This window comes from Zonotrichia leucophrys, chromosome 7 (assembly GCF_028769735.1).
Source record: "Zonotrichia leucophrys gambelii isolate GWCS_2022_RI chromosome 7, RI_Zleu_2.0, whole genome shotgun sequence".
NCBI classification, from domain to species: domain Eukaryota; kingdom Metazoa; phylum Chordata; class Aves; order Passeriformes; family Passerellidae; genus Zonotrichia; species Zonotrichia leucophrys.
This window is the reverse complement of record NC_088177.1, coordinates 20,771,051-20,790,734: the sequence shown is the minus strand read 5'-3', so window position 1 is coordinate 20,790,734 and position 19,684 is coordinate 20,771,051.

Below are 19,684 nucleotides of genomic sequence, written 5' to 3'. Positions count from 1 at the left end.
GGAGCAGTCCATTCCTGAGGGACTGCACCCTGTAGCCCCTGGGACTGAATAACTCTCCACCACTCAGGCAGAAAAAGCAGAGAATTTGTGAGTAAAATTGAGTCTAGGAAGAAGGAGGTAGTAGGAGGAAAGATGTTTTAAGATTTGTTTTTATTTTCTCATTATCCTACTCTGATTTGATCACTAAGAAATTTAACTAATTTCCCCAAATAGATTCTTTTTTGCCCATGAGAGTAACAGGTGAATAATCTCTCCTTGTTCTTATCTCCGTGTGCTATACCTGTCTTTTCATTATATTTTTCTCTCCTCTGTCCAAATGAGGAGGTGGATGACAGAGCAGCTTTGGTGGGCACCTGGCATCCAGGCAGGGAAAACCCATCAAAGTAAATAATTAAAAAGGGGTTCTGTGTGATCCTGTTCCACATGGAACTTCTGAAAGTTCATTAAGGCCCTACATCAATATATTATTATTCTCAGCAGTGTGTGTTGCTGCAAGAAATGTGTTGTTTTCTTGCTGCCCCTGACTGAAGATGTGTTGTGTGCAATGCTGTTAAGGCACCAGAGAACTCTGTCAAGGAAAAGAGCAGTTCCTTGGCTTAAAAAACCCTAAGAGGCCTTAAGAGAGGCTTGTTGGTTCTGCACAAACAGAGCAGCATTAAATTACAACCTGAGCTTTTTACCAGGCTCACTCAAGTACAGCAAATACCAGCTGGAGGGTAAGGAGGGATTTGCTTTCCCAACTACTAGGAGAGGCATTTATTTCACTAAATTAAACAAATATCAGCCTGTTTATGGCAGTAAAAGTCAGCTGGACATCATGAGCTATGGTTTTTATTGTGGGCTGTTAAAGACCTGGCATCCCTGGGGGACCTGAAGGGAGCACAACAAAGCTGCAGAAAAATGTAAATGCGTGGGCTGTGGGTCAGCAGGATCAAGACATCACAACATGGAGGTGCAGGACAGGTTTCTACCATGCAGTAAAACTGATGCTAATAGTGCTGCACTGTTCACTCATGGCGTCCTGAGAGACTCGTCTGCCTGCAGAAGAAATCCAGCATGAACTATGCTTCTGCCTAGAAGCAAACCACCTCTATTTATCCTTTACATGAGATTGTTGAAATGAGTGGGGATACCAGGAGAGAATAGTCCCTGGACGTTGGAGAATTAAGAAAAGGAAGAAAGGAGGCAGATGCATTTAAAGGAGAAAGACTTTTTTGCAGCCTCCCTGCAACATGCTTTTCAAAAGACCCAGGAATGGCTGCTCACAGTCTCTCTAGAAGTGGGCAGGTGTTATTGCTAAAATAGAATCATAGAATGGTTTAGGTTAGAAGGGATTTAAACATCACCTAGTTCCAAACTCCCTGCCATAGGCAGGGACATCTTTCACTAGACCAGAGCTCCATCCAGTCTGGCCCTGAACACTTCCAGGGATGAGGCATCCACAACTTCTCTGGGTAACCTGATCCAATGCCTCACCCCCCTCAGAGTAAATAATTTTTTACTAATATCTAAACTAAACCTACTCTCTTGTAGTTTGACTCAATTTCTCCTTGTCCTATCACTACAAGCTCCTGTAAAAAGTCCCCCTCCAGTTTGGACTTCCATCAGTCACAATGGTATGTAAATTCCCAGAAAATAGCTTTTCTTCCCTACACTGTACCAGCTTAGTCCTGGTTATTGAGGGCTGCCCAATGCCTGACCAAAGGGACAGAAACTGTCCTAGTAGGGAAGAGGAGCCAGGCCCAGCTCATTCCCTGTGTGTAGGAGTACAATGAGCACTTGTATCACCCTAAGAGCACACATACCTTGCTTTCTGTAACCTTGCATATGACCAACTCCTACCACTCATCTTGCTTATTGCTTACTCTCCAGATGCTGGCTGCAGATGGCCTGGAATCTCACTGCTATGCAACTTCACACAGCTCCATAATGCAAGAAAAGGGAACCCCAACACACTGAATGATGGGGTTAAAATAGTTGGATTTCCATCAAATAGCTGTTCTCAATATGGCCTGAGTTTGGGCACTTGTTGCCATTCATACACTGAATATCCTGTCAACCTGCAGACAGCCTGTGACTCTCTTCTCTGTGAGCAATCTAGGAGGCAATAGGGCATTCTGTTCCACAGATTGAGTGAGAAGGCTCCCTTTGTCATCTTCAACTGATTTCAGGGCGGTTGGATTTTCACTCCCTCCCCAAATCTTTTGGCCTGAATTTTACATTCCCTGCTTTGCAGTATTAACACACTCTTGTTTCAATTTAATAAAGGCCTTCTTTTATTCTTTTTCTTAAGTATATATGTCCATTCTGATAAAGCAGACAGCCTTGAAAATACAAATCAGAACACACATACCACCAGGAACACGATAAACTTTCTGATGAAAAGATTGTTGCTCTAGGCTTCTATTCTTCAGTGAATTGAGACCTTAAAGAAACCTTACCTGAGCTCTGCAGAAAATCTCTGGTGATGCCAGCATTTTAGTACTGCTCTTGAAACTCAGCATGGTGTTTTTTTCTGAAGACTGTCATTTTGCTGGTGGCATTAATGTCTGTGTAGTTGAGAGAGAGAAACAGGAGTGAATTGGCCAATGCTAATGCCAGTACACACACATGCAGACTTCCTTCATAAAATAAAAGAAATTGAACTTACTGAACAATAACTTAGCAAAATCTGATTTCTTATTTGTTCCAATGCCAAGAGGCATTTTCTTTGTCTCAATCTTCTTCTCAGCAGGAGTCCCACACTGATGAAGTGTCATCAAATTTTCATCTCCCACTGAGACAGACACCCGCACTGCTCACTGATTGGAGAGATGGAAACAGGGACAGGTGTTTCTAAAAACTGTGGGGCTTTAAAATTAAAGGAACACAATATTTTTCCCCTTGTGGCACTTATTTCCAAAACAGAAGAACTCTTGAAGTAAGGCCATGAAAGGGAGACTGAAGAAGACAAATAAAACTAGTTAGTGTGGCAAGGAGCTAGGTAACAAAAGTTTAAGACAGTCAGCCTCAGTGATGGAAAGGACTTTGTTTCAGGTCCCCTGAAGTCTTGATAATTCTGTGGCAGAGTAAGGCAAGTCTGTTGTTTGGGTCCATCTCACAATGGCTGTTCAATCAGAGGAGTTGATGAGATTCTGAAAACATTATTCTGTTAAGAATAATGAGGGTATCTGTGCTTACACTGGTTAGGATAAAAATGCAGGACTGGTAGAATCACTTATTATTAAAACTGAGCAGCTCTCTTCATGGTGAAACCATATTTCTTTAGCTTTTTAAAAGCATTTTAGAAAGAGCAATTGAATTTCTCAAAGAAATTGCTCATCAGTGATCTCCTCAGCTAAATGGGGATGATGCCAAGCCCTGCTTTTACACAAATGAAAACAAATGTGTTAATTTATGTGAGGTCCACAGCTGCTGAAGTCAGGAATGTGACAAGAATGTCCATGATAAGATGAGTAATCCTAACTTCAGTATGAAGTGAATAGTGTTCAGTAAATAACCTGGGACCACACAAACAGAAGGGGAATGAAAAATATTGAGCAGCTTCTCGCACAGTGGATTTCGTCTGTCCCTTGCATTGTGAGACACAGGCCTTCTGGGGAGAAATAATATATGCTTATGCAATTAGATAATACGTGCACACAGGAGAGTTAATTGAGGTTGCACTGCTCTGACATCTCATATCTGTGTGTTTTTTAAATTTGCTGTCTTAGCTGCCTGCTGTTTTTCAAGGGATTGTTTTTAACTTTCGTGTTGGTCTGTCAGAACAAAAAAAGTATTTGTGTTCTAATGCCCACCAGACTTTCATTTCACCCCTCTTGCCTAACTGTATTGAAGTCCCCTCTGCCCAACAGCACAGGATCCATCTTAGAGCTTAGGTCATGATCAACTCCCTACAGCATCAGCATATAGGAAAATGAACAACAAAAATTTAGTATTTTCTGTGTTATTTTGCCACTCTCATGAAAAACAACACTAAAGATAAGCAGTCACAGAAAACCACAAAATCCAGTCCTATCCTTTATGTGGAGATACTTTCAAAACAGGAGTGGTTATGAGAAGGCAATTGACTGGGAAAGATTTGGTTAGTATAGACATGGACGCAGCTGAAGGGTCCCATCTACATTGGATAGAAACATGCTGACTGAACAAAAATGACTGATTCCTTCTATGCTCAAAATAATTCAATTGTCTCTCTTGTAAGGACAAAACGTTTCCTTTGAATCCCTAGGGTGGGGGAGCTTTTCACAGGATATGAAATCATCTGTCTGGCAGCTCCACAGAATGGCTGGTTGCTGCTTCTGCTGAGCTGAGGGGCAATTGTCGTAGCCAGAGACTTTGTACTCCTCCTCTCACAATTAGGCAGGTAAAGCACTTAAACAGTGTATCTGCTGGGCCCTGCCCTGTTGTTTGGTTTTATCCCATTGACCCTCTTTGGAACACACCTGACCCCTTTATCATGAAGCTGAATAGTCACACTATGTTTAAGCCTCCCAAGACAGCTTTCAGCAGTAAATTTAGACCAGACATTTTTGTGTCTCTCTACAGTAATTTTTCTCCCATTATTATTCTCATTTCATGTGCAAACCCTCTGAAAAGTCCTGCGGAAGTTAAGAGGGATGAAACCTGTAACAGTCTATAGAAGTGCTCTATTCTGGAGTTGAAATAGAGTCCTGTCTTCTGCAAGCTTTTCGAGCCTTCCTACCAGATTATATTATTTGACAAAGATGTTAATTATATTCTATTCTATAGGCTGTTGAAAATGTAAGGAAAGGTTATCATTTCCCCTTAAATTCTACAGGGCTTTACCACAGAAATCGACATCACAGACTAGAAAATGCAGTCACCACATGAAGTATGCCCATGTCTCTTTTGTTAGGCGTCTTTTATTTTTTGTATGAATTATTTATTACTCATTAATACTGGGAGAAGTGAATTGTGCTCCCGATCATGACCAAAAGAATGACAGGGACAATGTGGAAACAATTACAGGAGTGTTCAAGTTCTCTGAATGCCTGCAAAAATGGTTTAGTTGGTTGTAGGGGGAAAAAAGGTTGTTGAATGTCTGGTTTTGTAGGAAGCACAAATACCCTGGTGATGAGTGCTATACAAATACCATATTACAGTATGGAAGCCTCGTTTTGTACAAGGAAGTAATACACAAAGAGCACAGTAGTCTTTTACATTGTGACAGCTACTGTTAGATTTCCAAGAATTTGGTAAGATGAAATAATCATGACATCTCTATGTAAGGAGCTGAGCACAGAGTAGTATAGCTGCCCATCTACTCCTGAGTAAATACACTGTGAAATGGGGAGATCTCAAGGCACCAGATTCTTGCTTCAGAGCTCCAGGGTGTGCTCTCCCTGCAGAATATTTGAGCATCATCCCCTAGGTAGGACCTTGCCATTTACTTTGCTTTTAATATCTCAAAGAGTTTTAATCTGTCTTGGGTACTGCTGAAATACTTAGACCTAACTGATTCTAATGCATTAGGGATACAATATACTCAACACACCCATCATAATTAAATCTTGACCTTTTCTGGCAGGTAATCCCAGCAGGCTAACATCAATGGATTTAGTAGTGGACTCCTTCTTTCTAAAATAACAGTGTCTTCACTTCCCTTCTCCTAGTGGTTTTACATTGTTTTGGGCTATATTTGTATGGCTGTTAGTATAATTAGTTGCTAAGATAAGTCATTCTTACTTAAATGTAGGAGTAAAGAATGGAGCAGAAGGCAGGTGCACTTGGAGAGCTGTCACTGAAGAGAGGATGTGGCTGACCATCTGAGTGGCATGAACACACAAAAGGGTTATGAGGAGTTATTTTGCACAGACAAGGAGCAAATGTCTGTGCACTCTGAATAACTCTGGTTTCAGATTAAAGGAAGTAGAGACAGAGGGTGAGGGGGAGTTTGAACCAAGTAGATGGAGCTATGAAACAATTATGGCTGATTTTCTGTGGGCCTTATAGAGGCATATTCTCGTTTTACCAACGTCATGAATAGATCTAGATTGCAATGCATCAACAGATACCAGTAGAGAGTTACTGGTGTTACTGGCAGCAGTGGCAGTGAAAAGTTAAGAGATAGCTCTGTGTATAAGTGCATGTGCATGCACAGATGATTTGCTCTGTGACAGTGACTACAATGGACTTTGCTCAGAGGGAGTGCTCCCTAAAGAGTGGCTTCAGGATCACTTTAAGCTTTAATGAAACACTATTAATAAAAAAACCACAAACCATAGGCACACATTTACATATTTAGCATATATCATTGAAGGCAGGAACAGCTAGGGTCAGAAGCAGAAATGGGGAGAGAGGAAATGAAGATTTTGTCAGAGGTGCTTAAACCTCCTAAGAATCACAGACAGAAAAAAACTGTGCTATTTTCCCTTACAGTCCTGTGCTCTTGTCTGTACAGGCACTGTCTGATCTTGCAACACTTTTAAAATGTCTCATGTGCAGACACAGTGAAGAAACGGCTGATGTGCCCTCAACAAGGGACTGGCTCCTGCTGTACACAATACTGTATAGGCTTGCCACTGAGGGCAGAGAAAAGAAATATCTCAACTCAACAATAACATGCGCTTCTGACTTTAGCTAAAAGCAAGACCAAGCTGGACTTGCATACTTCCTTACAGGGTCTATTTAGAGATCCAGCATGATTTAGCTCTGCAAGCAGAAGTCACACCATTTTCTTTTTCTCTCCATAAATAAAACATTCCTATTGACCTACTTGAAATATGAAGTCAGGTTGTACTAGGATCTTGGTACATACTTAAATTTAATCATGTAAGGAACCATTTTCCTTAGCAGGGTTGGGGATAAAGAAATATCTGTTTCCCTTTTGCCTCCACCCTGACCTAAGTTTGTTGTGTTTCTAATTCCAGCTGGAAGTATGGAAAGGACAAAGCACAGAAAATGTCACATAAAGGCCATTTTGCCACAATTCAGGTCTTTTTCTGACCAGTGGCACTCACAAGTATTTATTTTTATTCAAACTGCAAACCATAGTGAGAGTCAATTTTTTCCCCCACTTAAAACCTAGTAACAGAACTTTCCTAAAAGTCAAGAGGTCACTGTTAAAAATCCAGATGTTTAAGAGTAATGTGCTCTGAAGGTTCTTGTTTTTAGCTTTATAATTTTGCAGTTCTGTTGGATGACAGGTTTTCAGGCTTTCCTTTACCCCATCAAAAGGAACAGAAAGCATTTTTATAAGAGAAAGCTGAGATTCCCACAGACCTAGAGTTTGGAATTTAAAGAAAACAATCACCAAATATGGCAAGAAACTGCGAGCTGGAGATGTTGAAACACTATTATTATTATCATCTGCTCTCATCTTGTCTTTCCCAACAGGCTTCACACCAAAGACAGAACAGAGAAAATGCTCTCACCTAAGACAGGATGAATAAGCTGGTTACATTTTAAGAAGTGCCAGGCACCCGCAGCTTTGCTATCAGTGGGAAATGCAGGTGCTCTAAGAATAAAACCCAGTTGTCAGCTTTTTTCTGCTGTTGACTTGCCTTCTTGTTCACTCTTCAGAACACAGTCCCACTGCTTTTCCGTGTAATAATAATGGAGACTCATGGCTGTTCTCTGCCAGCTTCATCTATGGGCTTAGACAGAGTCATTCAGCCTCTTGGGAAAGACACAAACTGAGTGCTCCGTGTTTGTGGTCTGAAAGAGGGGTCTAACTTAAACACCTTTTTACTTTTCCCAGTTTATTTCCCACACAAACCAGAGTATCTGAGGATATGTATGACTATGTCTTCCTCTAGCACAAAGCCAGGATGAACCTGACTGAAGAATTACTTTTAGTTTTCTGTGATGACTTTATTGCAAACAGCAGTATATGTTATGAGGTTTGGGCTCAGTGGTGGAGTGCCAGACTGCAGTTAGTAGCCTGTGCAGGTGTCTGAAGTGTACCACTCAAAAAGCTTTTTTGTCACTCAGAGCAGGACTGTGACATGGTCTCTCTTCTCTGGATGTGGCAGAGCCAATGGCACTAGTTCTCCAACTGACTGGCCTAAAATCTTTCTTTTACTGCCAAAGGCTGACTATGGATGCCTGCTAGAGTGGAAATGGAAAGAAAAGTGACTTTGAATCATCTGATAGAAGGCAATGGTACCATTCTCCACAAATGTACCTCTGGTGGAGTACAAAGAAAGGCTTGAAGAAAGCTAAAATGTAAAGAGCATAGATTGAACAATAGGAATCCCAGTGATCAGTGACACCTCTGTGCATATTTCCATGCAAGGAAGGGGGATGGAGAGTCTGTACCTCATCCTCTGCCAGACCTGCCCTGCTAATATGTCCTCAACTTAAGAACACCTCTGAGCTAGCAACAGCTTAAAAGAAACCTGTATTTCTCTCCCTGATGGTCTTGCATTGACTGCAATTAAGAGGAGGAAGAAGGTAAGGCTTAAATGAGTGCATATGCTCCCCAGTCCAGATGAGTTCTTGTATTTGATTTTTTTTCCGTGTCACTTCACTCTGCTTGTTAAAGGTGCCAATTGTATAATTTCATGCTATGATGTGAGAACACCGTTCACACCCATGATAATGATGTTCCTTTCCATTGGCCTGCAGAGCTCTTAATTTCTACTTAATACAGTATCAAGGTTTTATGTCCAACATTCTAAATGCCACAGCATTGTTGATGAAAAGAAATTATATTGATGAAACAGTTAGGCAGTGATTAATATGATCCATAACTCAGAGTGATGTAGCAGCCCCAGCTTTCTATCCTACACAAAATGATGTCCAATTACTTGCTATTGATCAGATATTGCATTGCACCAAATGGGATGCCAGCATCAATTCATTTCATCATATTGAATTTCAGCCAGTATCATGGGTATTTGGCACATGTTTTGCTGAAACATTTGTCTGCCATCACAGAGCTGATGAACAGGTTGGCAGGTTTTGTTTGTGAAAAGGGTGGGGAGGGGATGGTGAAGAGGAAGAGAAAGAAAATAAATGTGCTAATCCTGCTTGTGAATTTGTCCTCATACCTGGCACTGACAGGAAAGAATGCCTTCATGCATGAGCACATTTGTTTCACACAAGTAGCTGCATGTCCCTTTCAGACATGTTAACATTCTGTACTGCTCACTGCTTATTTTTTATTGATAATCAAGTGAATAATTAAAGCCCAAAAGCTATGTAAAACTCACATATATCATCTTCAATATGCAAGTAATGCACCTCTGCTCAGGCATGGCTCCTGTTATGAATGATGGCCTAGAAATCCACGATTCATACCAGTGTGTATCACTTCCTCACTCTGAATTTGTTTGTAGGAGATGTGGGTGCCAGCCACACTCAGGGAAACAGGATGGAGGTACACAGAGTGGCCTCAAGATGTCTCTTCAACCCACTTTGCCATGAAATTATCATCTTGATTTTATGTTTCTTCTTTGCTGTTGGTGTACTATTTTCCCAGCCGACATGCCATTATTTATGAGCTGCCTTTCCCTTTATTTTAATATTTTGTTTGTATTATTCCTGCCATTAATAGTTCACTTACAACATTTGTTCCACTCTCCCTTGAAAGAAAGCCCTCCCATGGAAGTGCTATCGCCGTTAACCTCTCTGGCAAAGATCACACGTCGTGTGCCCACCACATGGAGCACTGCTAGGCCAAATGTAACAACATCTGCCACGCATTCAACAACTTCCTTTCGGATTCCTCACACTCTATTTTCACTTCCAGCTCTAAGCAGGAGTGAGATGTTTCTCAGATGCCAGAGGGCTGGGAATGTGCCATCCTTCCACTGCAAACTGGGCGAGTTTTGGAGACAGACAAATTAAGCCAAGCACTAGAAGAAAAGTGGAAATGAGCTGTACACAGCTTATCTCTGTTGACCCTTAAGGCCCCTTCTGCCATTGAACTACTTTCCAGATCCTTGAAAAATACAGTGCTGGCAGAATTATCAGTTATGGAGCTCTGCAAATGTTTATGTATCTGCTCAATTTAATGTACTTGAATGGCTCTGGGGCTGCAGAGGGTGTAAAATTAAGCATACATGGAAGTTTTTATAGGCTCCAGCTTTCTACCTTACAGAGCAGATGGCATCTCTATAAGCATTGTGGAACATTATATTTAGAACAATTCCATTTTTTATTCAAATTATTTGTTTTCTGGGAGCAAACAGCATAGTTAGTATGCTGCAGATGTTGAGAAATGTCCCTCTTTTCCAAGAAGCTTGTGGCTTCTGTCAATAGTGACTACAGATACCTGAGCCTACCTGAGCTTCTTTCTGACAATCCGGCTGGGATTACCAGATAGTGTCATTTATTTTCAAGATACTTCACTCAATTCTGTAGTAAACTTCTCTAGTGCCTGTAGCAAGTCTAGAATGTATCCTATAATGCAGGCATTCCTTATACTTGAAGTGTCTTAAGACAGATCAGTTGAATCATGTTACTCAAACTTGAGATCAAATATAAAGAGGAAAAATGACTGAGATCACTCACAAAAAAAAAGGTTAAATAAAGGAAAGAAAATTTGAATTCCTTTTTACTCCATAAGCCCTTACATTTTTCTTAATCAATTCTAGTGTACAGTAATAGTTTATTGCTAAGATAGGATAATAATCACAGCTGTCCACTCAGTATTAAACTTCTAATTGAAGCCAAAGTATTTTCCATCCTTACCCTCATTTAGAATAATTTTTCCAAATGCAATTTCAAGTCTATGAGCAAATTATTACTCTGCACATGTCTGGAGGGAGAAATATTCTTCTGCAATAACTCAGTGCATAAAGTATTCAAAGGACAATTCCCCAGCAATACCTATTTTGCTGTGGCCAGTATTCTCCAGCTGATCCTTGCACTTGGATTGCATCACTTAAAGACAGTTTTTCAGAAGAAAAAATCATCATTTCCTCAAAATCAGACCAGTGTCTCAGAGCAGGCATAAAGAGAACTGAGCAATCTCAACTCAGGACACTTTTCCAATTTTGTAGGTTTATATACTTATTTAATTAAATAAGTGTCCCTCTTCTTTTGAATCAAATACCCTATACAGGATTAAGTTCCCCAATTATTCATAACTTGATCGGCTTCATTACAATTTTTGAATATTCTGTTCTCTGGGCTGAACAACCTGGTAAAGAGAAAGCTTCAGGGAGATCTCATTGCAGATGTCCAGTACTTAAGAGGGACCTAAATAAATGAAGGACAGTGATTTTCAACATGGGCAGGTAATGATAGGATAAAGAAGAACAGTTCTAAAATAGAAGATGAGATGTTTAGATTAGGTATCAGGAAGAAATTCTTTACAGTGAGGGTGGTGGGGCACTAGAATGGATTATCCTGAGAGGTTGTGGCTGCCCATTCCTGTCAGTGCTCAAGGCCAGTCTGGATCAGGCCCTGAGCAACCTTATCCAGTGAGTAGCGCCCCTGTCCAAGCCTGTGGGGTTGGAACTAAAAGATCTTTAGGGTTGCTTCCAAGTCAAGCCATTCTATGATTCTGGGATTGATCTCTCTGCATTGGACAACAAAGAACCTAAACATCTCAATATTTTCTACCACTTTCTCTTTTAAAGAGTTTGTGAGTTTTAAAGAGTTTTGTGGTCTTTTAAAGAGTTTTGTGGTCAAAAAGAAGAGGCAAGTCTGAGGTTTTTTTTTTTGGCAGTAGTTCTGTGGGACTTATTAGTGCTTTTAAATTTTTGTTTTATATTAGAAAGGTGGGTTTTTTGAATCTCAGTTGGCAGCAGACAGGTAAAAAATGAAAATAATTAAGTACAGCTACTAATTAATTTTATCATACTTTTGAAAATTAAGTGCAAAACCCTTAAAAGTCAATAGTGCTGATGAAAATCCTCCTGTAAATCTCTGAAACAAACTTCAAACAAATTTATGTCTAGCATTCTTCCTTGTTTTCCGCCTCTAGGTTCAGTTTCATGTGTGGTTGTTTAAACAGGGAAACATACAAAACACTAGATTGCAATCTCAGTGTTGGATCTTCAGCTCCATCCTTGCTTGCTTAAAAGGATGTTCACATCTTACCCGAGAATGTCAACATCAGTTCTAGCTGATTGTCTAATGCCTGCAGTTTATGTCCAGGGCTGGTCATAGAGCTTCCACCTACTTAAGTGGGAGGATTGGAGCTCAAGGAAAACGTAACATTGCCAACAAAGATCCTGAAAAGGAACAGATGAGGTCCTTCTCCCAGAATTGTAAATGTCTTCAAAGCCAGAAATTAATATTTAAAATCATAATTCTGGCACCCTGTTAGAGAATCACAGCATTGCAGAAGAGCTGAGGTTGGGAGGCATGTCTGGAGATCCCCCAGTCCTGCTGAAGGCTGCGTCAGCTGGAGCAGCCTGCTCCAGGACATACCCAATCAGGTTTTTGAATAGCTCTAAGGATGCAGACTCCACAGCCTCTCTGCATAGTCTGTGCCAGTTCTCAATATATTTCCTTATGTTTAAATGAAATTTCTTGTATTTAATTTTGTACTCACTGCCTCCTGTTCTGCCCTGGGCACAGCTGGGAAGAGTCCACTCCACATCCTCTGGAGTTTATACACATTGATAAGATATCCCTCAGCTAAATAGTCCGAGATCTCTCAGGGACTCCTTGTGTGGTAGATGCCCTGAATTCATCTCTTTGTCCCTTTGCTGGGCTCACTCATTATGCCTGTGTACCCCTCTGTGCTGGGGAGCCTGGAAGTGGGCACAGCTGTGGTCTCACCAGTGCTGAGGAGAGGGGAAAGGTCATCTCCCTCAAGCTGATAGAGATACTCTCCTTGTGTTAATCACCCTCTCACTTTCAAACTATATCTGTTTGATTCTCATTTTAAAGCTTGTTTTCATAAAAACGAAGAATAAATGGGGGGAAAAACAAGAAAGGAAAAAAAACCCAATTACAAAAGCGCAGAGAAGAAAGAGAAAAGACAATATGAGACAAGCCCTTGGAGCCCAAGGCCAGGGCTCTGAGAAGAAATGTCACGTTGACACAATACTTGTAATAAATTAAAGAGCTGTCACTTCAGATGTTGCCATCCAGCCACTCTGGCTTTGACTTCACCCTTTCTTCTATGGAAAAGCACCAGGCACTCGAGGCACAACTGGCACCAGCTATATTGGTTTCTGGTTTCTCTCTGCACTCCAAACTGCCCTTAGCCTGCAGGAAGCCCAAAGTCATTTATTTGGTTTCTCAAATATTTGTGCCTGTGGTACTTGCTCTAGGCTGGCCAGAGAGAATCTGAGATGAGTTTGGCCTTAAGCTGTATTTGAAAACCTGTAAGTGTGTGTATCATGGAAAAAATGAAGGGAAGATGGATGCTGCAATCACTTAACACAAGCAGCTAGGCAAATAAGGAAGTGATGTTGGATGAGCAGAGTAGGAGACAACCAAGGAAACAAAATTATTTAGCTAGCATATGATCCATTGCAGCAAGAAACTTCACAATTTCAAGAGGCTTTTCAATATTTATAAAAATGTAATAATAGTTTTAAGCAAGAAAAGGCATGAGGTTAGGTGTCATGTGATACCTGTGATAAGAGAAATATGTAATTGTGCTGGAGTGGAGGTGAAGCCTCTTCCTTCACATACAGTGCTATTACATTCTTTTCCACTTGGATACCCTCTCCAAGCACACTAATCCATGGATCTGCAGAAGGATAATCTGCTGACATCCAATTTTCTGGGATTTTTTTCCTGGATGGGCCAATTTGTTGAATGGGAGGTGTGGATGTTAACTCTTTCCTAGGTAAGTGGACCTCAAGAATTAAGGATGGGTTTGTTCATGAGCAGCAAGCAAGCCTGTGTTTCTACCTGTCTTACTGATGACATTACTAAGTACTCCAAGCTAGGGAGGACATTAAAGACATTAGAAAGTAGATCAGTACTGCAATTAGCATACAGGTAAAGGAACAAGTTTGGCTCTCAAAATTAATAAAAAGAAGCAAAGAGAGAGGAGTAGGCTAAAATATTTTGACTGAGATTGTTGTTCAGATCTATTCCCTGGAGATCAAATATAGAATTGTGGGCAAAGTCCAATTCTAACATAGATATTCCTTGGTCTCACAGGATGAATACATTCCTTTTTCCAACCACGAATGCCTTGAAGCTAGGATTAAAAAGGCCATTGTGCTTTGCTAGTGCTCACTACTCCTGGTGCTGACAAAGCCACATTGTTCTCCCCAGGAGGAGGAGGAGGAGGAAGGGTGGGAATTGGGGTGTGACCTGCACAGCCTCACAGGGAGCTTTGAGGGTATTTTGCTCCTTTGCAAAACACAATGAAAATTTTGCAGCTGCTGTTGTAGGGGAGACTGGATGGTAGCTGGTGTATTTGTACTACACTCCGCATCCTTACAAGAGGTACTGGAAAACAATTTTATCATTTTAAAATGGTTTGATGTATTTAGTGGAGAGATCTGTGTAGTGGTGTTGCCTGTGCAAACATGGGCTTAGGTCAGTGACTTGGCTCTTTCATTCTCTCACTGGTGTTGGGAGATCTTTCTTCTCAAGTAGTCCCATAGTGCACATACTACTGTTCTGCTTTCAGAAGAGGACTTGCAGATGGCACTCAAAAAAACAGCCCAAGAAATATACCTGCCTCTGGTTAGGCCTGATGAAAATCCCTCAGTGTGGAAGTCTGATGAATGCTGCGCATGGCAACAGGGCATTATCTCCCTCAGAAACCTTGGGTCTTCTGTTGAAGCTGAGTGTGTGGACAAGGTTTCTACCACAGTGTATCTCTGTAGGAAGTGTCTCTGCAGGGTATACCTCCACTTGTTTAAAGGGAGAAGACAAGGGGAAGCACAGTGATGGGATAAGGGGAGATTGGTAGAGGCTTTTGTTACAAGGACAGAGGGACCTATTGTGGCACTGTCTTGGTCTGCTGAACTCCAGGCCCTGGATATCCTCAGCCACACCGATCCCCAGTTTGATCCAGCTGAAGGCATGATGGATGACCATCCACCCAGCATGATCACTCCATTGAGGGAAAGGGAACACCTGTGGAGAGGACTTCTCTTTGACCTCTATCTCTAGCACTGTTGGATTAATTCTGTGTAGAGGCACAGTCTCCAAAACAAAATTACTCATAAAAATCTCTTGTAGCAAGTTTCTCTCCAAAGGAAAATATCATTTTAATAGCTCACTCTTCCCTTACAAACACATGCACACCTCCTGTTTTGTCAATGTCTGGCTGAGTATTCCCCTTGTGGGTTGAGCCCAGTCACCAGATAAAAGGGAATGTCAGACAGGAATTAATGAATCCCACTTCTTTCCACTGAAGCCAGGCAGAATAATTCCAATAATGATTTGCAAAATGGCCATTATTTTAATTTGTAGATCAAGGACATTGACTTTCATTGCCAGAAGACCTCTGTCGCACCTTGTTGGGGTTGTACTTTTCCTTTCCATTTCAGAGTGGCCCAAATCCCAGTACAGACAAACTGCAGCTCAGTTTCCTACACACCCACCTCCTGGCTTCCTGTGCAAAGATTGAGCCAGGTCTTTCCTCTTCCTGGTTGGTTCATAGTCTTTCTCCCATCTCTCAGCAGATCTATCTCCCCCTCCAAATACAGCAGGGACAAACCTATAGTTTTTTTCCTGCCTTTGGATCATGACTTTGTGATGGATCACTCTTTAGCCCTGGAGATTGTCCCCATTTCAGTTCATACATCTTTCTGCTTCAGGTCCCTAGCCCAGAGAAATGGTCATCTCATTCCTGAAGGTCTTCTGCCTGGGATGCAAATCAATTTGTGCAGAGCACAGGTAAATCATGAAGCATGCAAGCATTTGGAGTTACCAGGTATCAAAAGAAGGAGCAAATGGGGAAAGGGGCAAGTCATGTTTGTGGAGTCTTTTCCCTTTCAGTGAAGAGGGATCCCAACCCTCTGCTGTATTCCTACTTTCTCCTTGCCAGTGTGTGTGAAAGGGCAGGCTGAAATTTCAATGCTGAGTCCATCCCAGGAGGACACTTTGCTAATTCTTTCTGGGGGAGTGGCTTGCAATTCCTGCCTGTCTGGAGCTCCTAGTTCTGCTTATTTTAAATTAAATGCCTCATCTTCCCATGCTTACACGATGGCTTTGTGTCCCACACAGTTCACTGCTCATTCACCACCTCCAGCCCTGCACTGGAGACATGGAAGCATTGCTTTGCTTAATACAAAATTCTAGCTAGAAAATTACCATCAGATCAGGCAGACAGACACAAGAAAGCATTTGCTGTTCTTCCTTTCCTCCTCTGTCTATCTGTGCGCAACCCTGCCTGGCTCAGGAGGGCAGAGATAGCTGCAGCTGAAAAGAACGAGACAGATTTTCTTCATTATTCTATCAGGGCAGGAGACAGCAAAGCAGTTGACATGAGAGTGTCCCTTGAGGAGTCTGAGGCCTGGCTGGGTTGTCACAGTCGTGCTTTCCATGAGGACAAGAGCAGACCAGAATTAGGGTTGGTGGCTGTTGCAGCAATCGATGAAGTAAAAGGCTTAGCCTGCTGTTTCCTTTCTCATCACTTCCATACTCATTTGTTAAGGTGGATGGCAACATGTCAATTTGCCTCTGGTCACTGTGGGGCTTCTTTTATTTCAAGCATGGCCATGTCCAGCAGCATCTGCAAAGGCACAGTGGCAGAAGTTGCAATCTTTGCATAATGAAGTTTTCAGGAAAAGGATCTGGGGTCAGGAACCTGACATGAGATATGTCCAGGGCAAAAAATCAGTATTGGAAGCAAGATTCGCAGTGCTTATCTGAGATCAAAATACAGGCATTCGTTATAAATTAAAAAAAAAAAAAAAAGAAGAGTTCTTTCTGCTAAGCCATACAGCTGGCCAAAATTGCACAAACACGTTGCAATCAAAACACGTCTCGATAGCTGTGATTTTTTGCCGGTGGCCATGCGTGGATGTCACCTCTAAGGGGCAGTGTGTGTGTGCGCATTGAGCGGCTGGGATCAGCCGGGCAGGGAGAACCGACTGCCGGCATCATTCCGCAGGGGCAAGTTGTTTTTCTGGCTGAGAAACAAGACGTAATATATAAAATTGCTCTAAGGATAAGAATAGCAAACATGCAGCATAAATAATGTAAAGCTAGAAGAAAGTCCGGCATTGTTTAGAATATTTTATGAGGAATTTATTGTTGTTAATTGAAAGGGAGAGATTGATCACAGAGGAATCTAGCTCATTATTTAACAAAACCTGGATAAATAGTGTGTCATTTCTCTGTTCTGCTTAGCATTCTCCTGAAACCTTTCTGTTTATGGAAAAAAGGCGATTCAAACCAGATACAAAGTGATGCCCCAGGACCCCCCTTCCATTTCCACATAAATACATTATAAAATAAAGACAGGCGGGATATAATGCTCTCTCCTTCCTTTTCTTTTCCTGCTCCCCGACATTTTGAAATTCCTGTTGAACCTCAGCATGTAAACAAGGGCTCCAGAAACAGAGGAAGGGAGGAATGCGCTGCGCTGTGCCCCATCTCCCTGGTCCCGGGGTTGCATGCGGCAGGGAATTGGAATGCTGATGGTTCCAGGCAGCAGCTGCAAGAGCGCTGTCAGCTCCTTCAGCGAGGAGCCGTGCCAGCTATCGATCCGGCACTGGGAGTCACCTCCCTGCATCGGCGCCCAGGGCCTGATTCTCACCAGCAGGACGCTTTTGATAACAAGGTTGCCTACGTGAGGTGGTTTAAAAGGTCTTTGCTGTTAATTTGTTAAGGAAGGAAGCAGAGGGAGGTGAAAAGTCATTATGCTAATTTTTTTTTCTGCTTTCATTTTGGATGTAGTCTCCAGCCTTTGAATATATGCCCATAATGAGCTGGCTCTAAACAGAAATACTACCAGAATTAAAATAAGACAATACTAACTTGGACATGCTGATTATATCCAGTACATTGCAGCCACCCTCTCATGCCTGTCTAATACTCATTTTTCAATTATCAGCACCAGACTAGTGAAATTAAAGGGCACTGGGTAGATATTAGAATCTAACCTTTCTTTTTCCATGCTGAAGTTGAGAAGGTTGGTCAGCTGAGAACTGCTGGATCCAGTCTCAGCAGCCAGAGAAACAAGTGAGAGGGTTCCATGACTAAGCAAACCATTTCCAAGCCACTCAAAGAACGCTATGATGGCATTGGGAAGGACCAAACTGGATTGATACAGAAGAAGCAAGGCTCTCTGGAGGCACAGTGGTATGCTTAATCTCCCATCCCCACAGCTGCTGAGATGTAAGACCTAGACTGAGTCACACAGGACCACACATTTCCCGAAGTGAGAATTACATGGCCTGATTTCACAGCAGCAAGGTAGTTTTCAAATAAATCTTGATTTTTCTAGCTGTGTTTAAAAAAATTCCCAAAGCTCAAATTATCTCCATTTGCCATTTTATCCCTAATTAAACATTTTGATTTTCAGTTATCAGCATGACATTTTTATTTTTGAACCTCCATTTTATTTTGATTTTGTTTACACAATGTACAGATCAGTAAAACTGCTTGAATACAAATTTTTATTCAACTCAAAGCAAACTTTCTTTCAATCTTCAGTGCAGCAATGTTTTTGTACTTAATGTCAGCCTAAAAGTATTTTCACCCCATCTTTTTCCCCTGAAACTGCTAATACATCAATGTTTAACTCTAGTTTCAGTGGACCCTTCCTTTCTGCACCTCCCAGGCACTGAAGGACATCTAACCCTTTGCAGGGTTCGGGTCTTATAAGATCATCAAGGCAGACCCTCTTTCTGGATGTCTCCTGGTACTAGGGACAAAGAGAATTGTGATTTCTTTTTAAATGACATCAAATCATTCTACCTGAGATTTGTCAGTGCTCTGCAATACAGTTCATTAACTACTGCTTGTGTAAACATTTGAGAGATGACTGTCTATTTGCATGGATAACAATATGTGAAGCTTAGTTATGGGAAAATTTTTGTGGTTTTAGCTTTCTTGGTTTTTTGTTCTGTCTTTCTTGAATTTCTGTAAGGTTTTAATGAAAATCAGGCCTAATTAAGTCTGGGATTTTTTTTTTCTGTCTGTGCCTTGATTATTGCAAACAATACTCAAGGGCTGTAAGGGAGAACAGCCGATTAAGAAGAAATCAAAGTATTTGGGTACTTTTTCTAACTACTCACCAGTCTCATTCGGCAAAATATTCCCACAAACCCAAGGGAAATCCCTGAATCTGAGCAGTGGCACATGGGTGTAATTACAGCCATGCTAACCTGCAACAGAAAGAATTACTTTGACTGACTTTCTTCAGACCTGAAATGGTTTTTGAAACAGCCAGAGAAGAAGCTGCCCCTCAGAAGCCACAAAATGTCACTGCTGGATCACTTTGAGGTTTCTGTCTAGGATGAGGTAGGGAGCTGCTCTCTGAGTGGGTAGGGGCAACTCATTTCCCTACGTTGTCTTGACTTTCCCTACCTGGATAGTTGTTTCCGGGCATGGATGAGTCCCTGGTAGCGGGGTGACCTCTCCTTGGGTGGGCTGTATTGTCCCTGCTGAATGGGCCCTCATGCGCCTCAGGATCCTCCAATGGCTTGTTAGTTTTCATGCCTATCCCTCTCCACTATCTGTACAGAGAGACTCTAAAACCAACTGCCCTAAAAGTCAGGCACACCATGAATATATTACAGATTTTTTCAGTATAGATGCTGTATTAGGCAGGTAAGTTTGTTTTCAAGCTCACAGTTGGCTGCTTAAATACAGCCCCAGATGTCTTGTG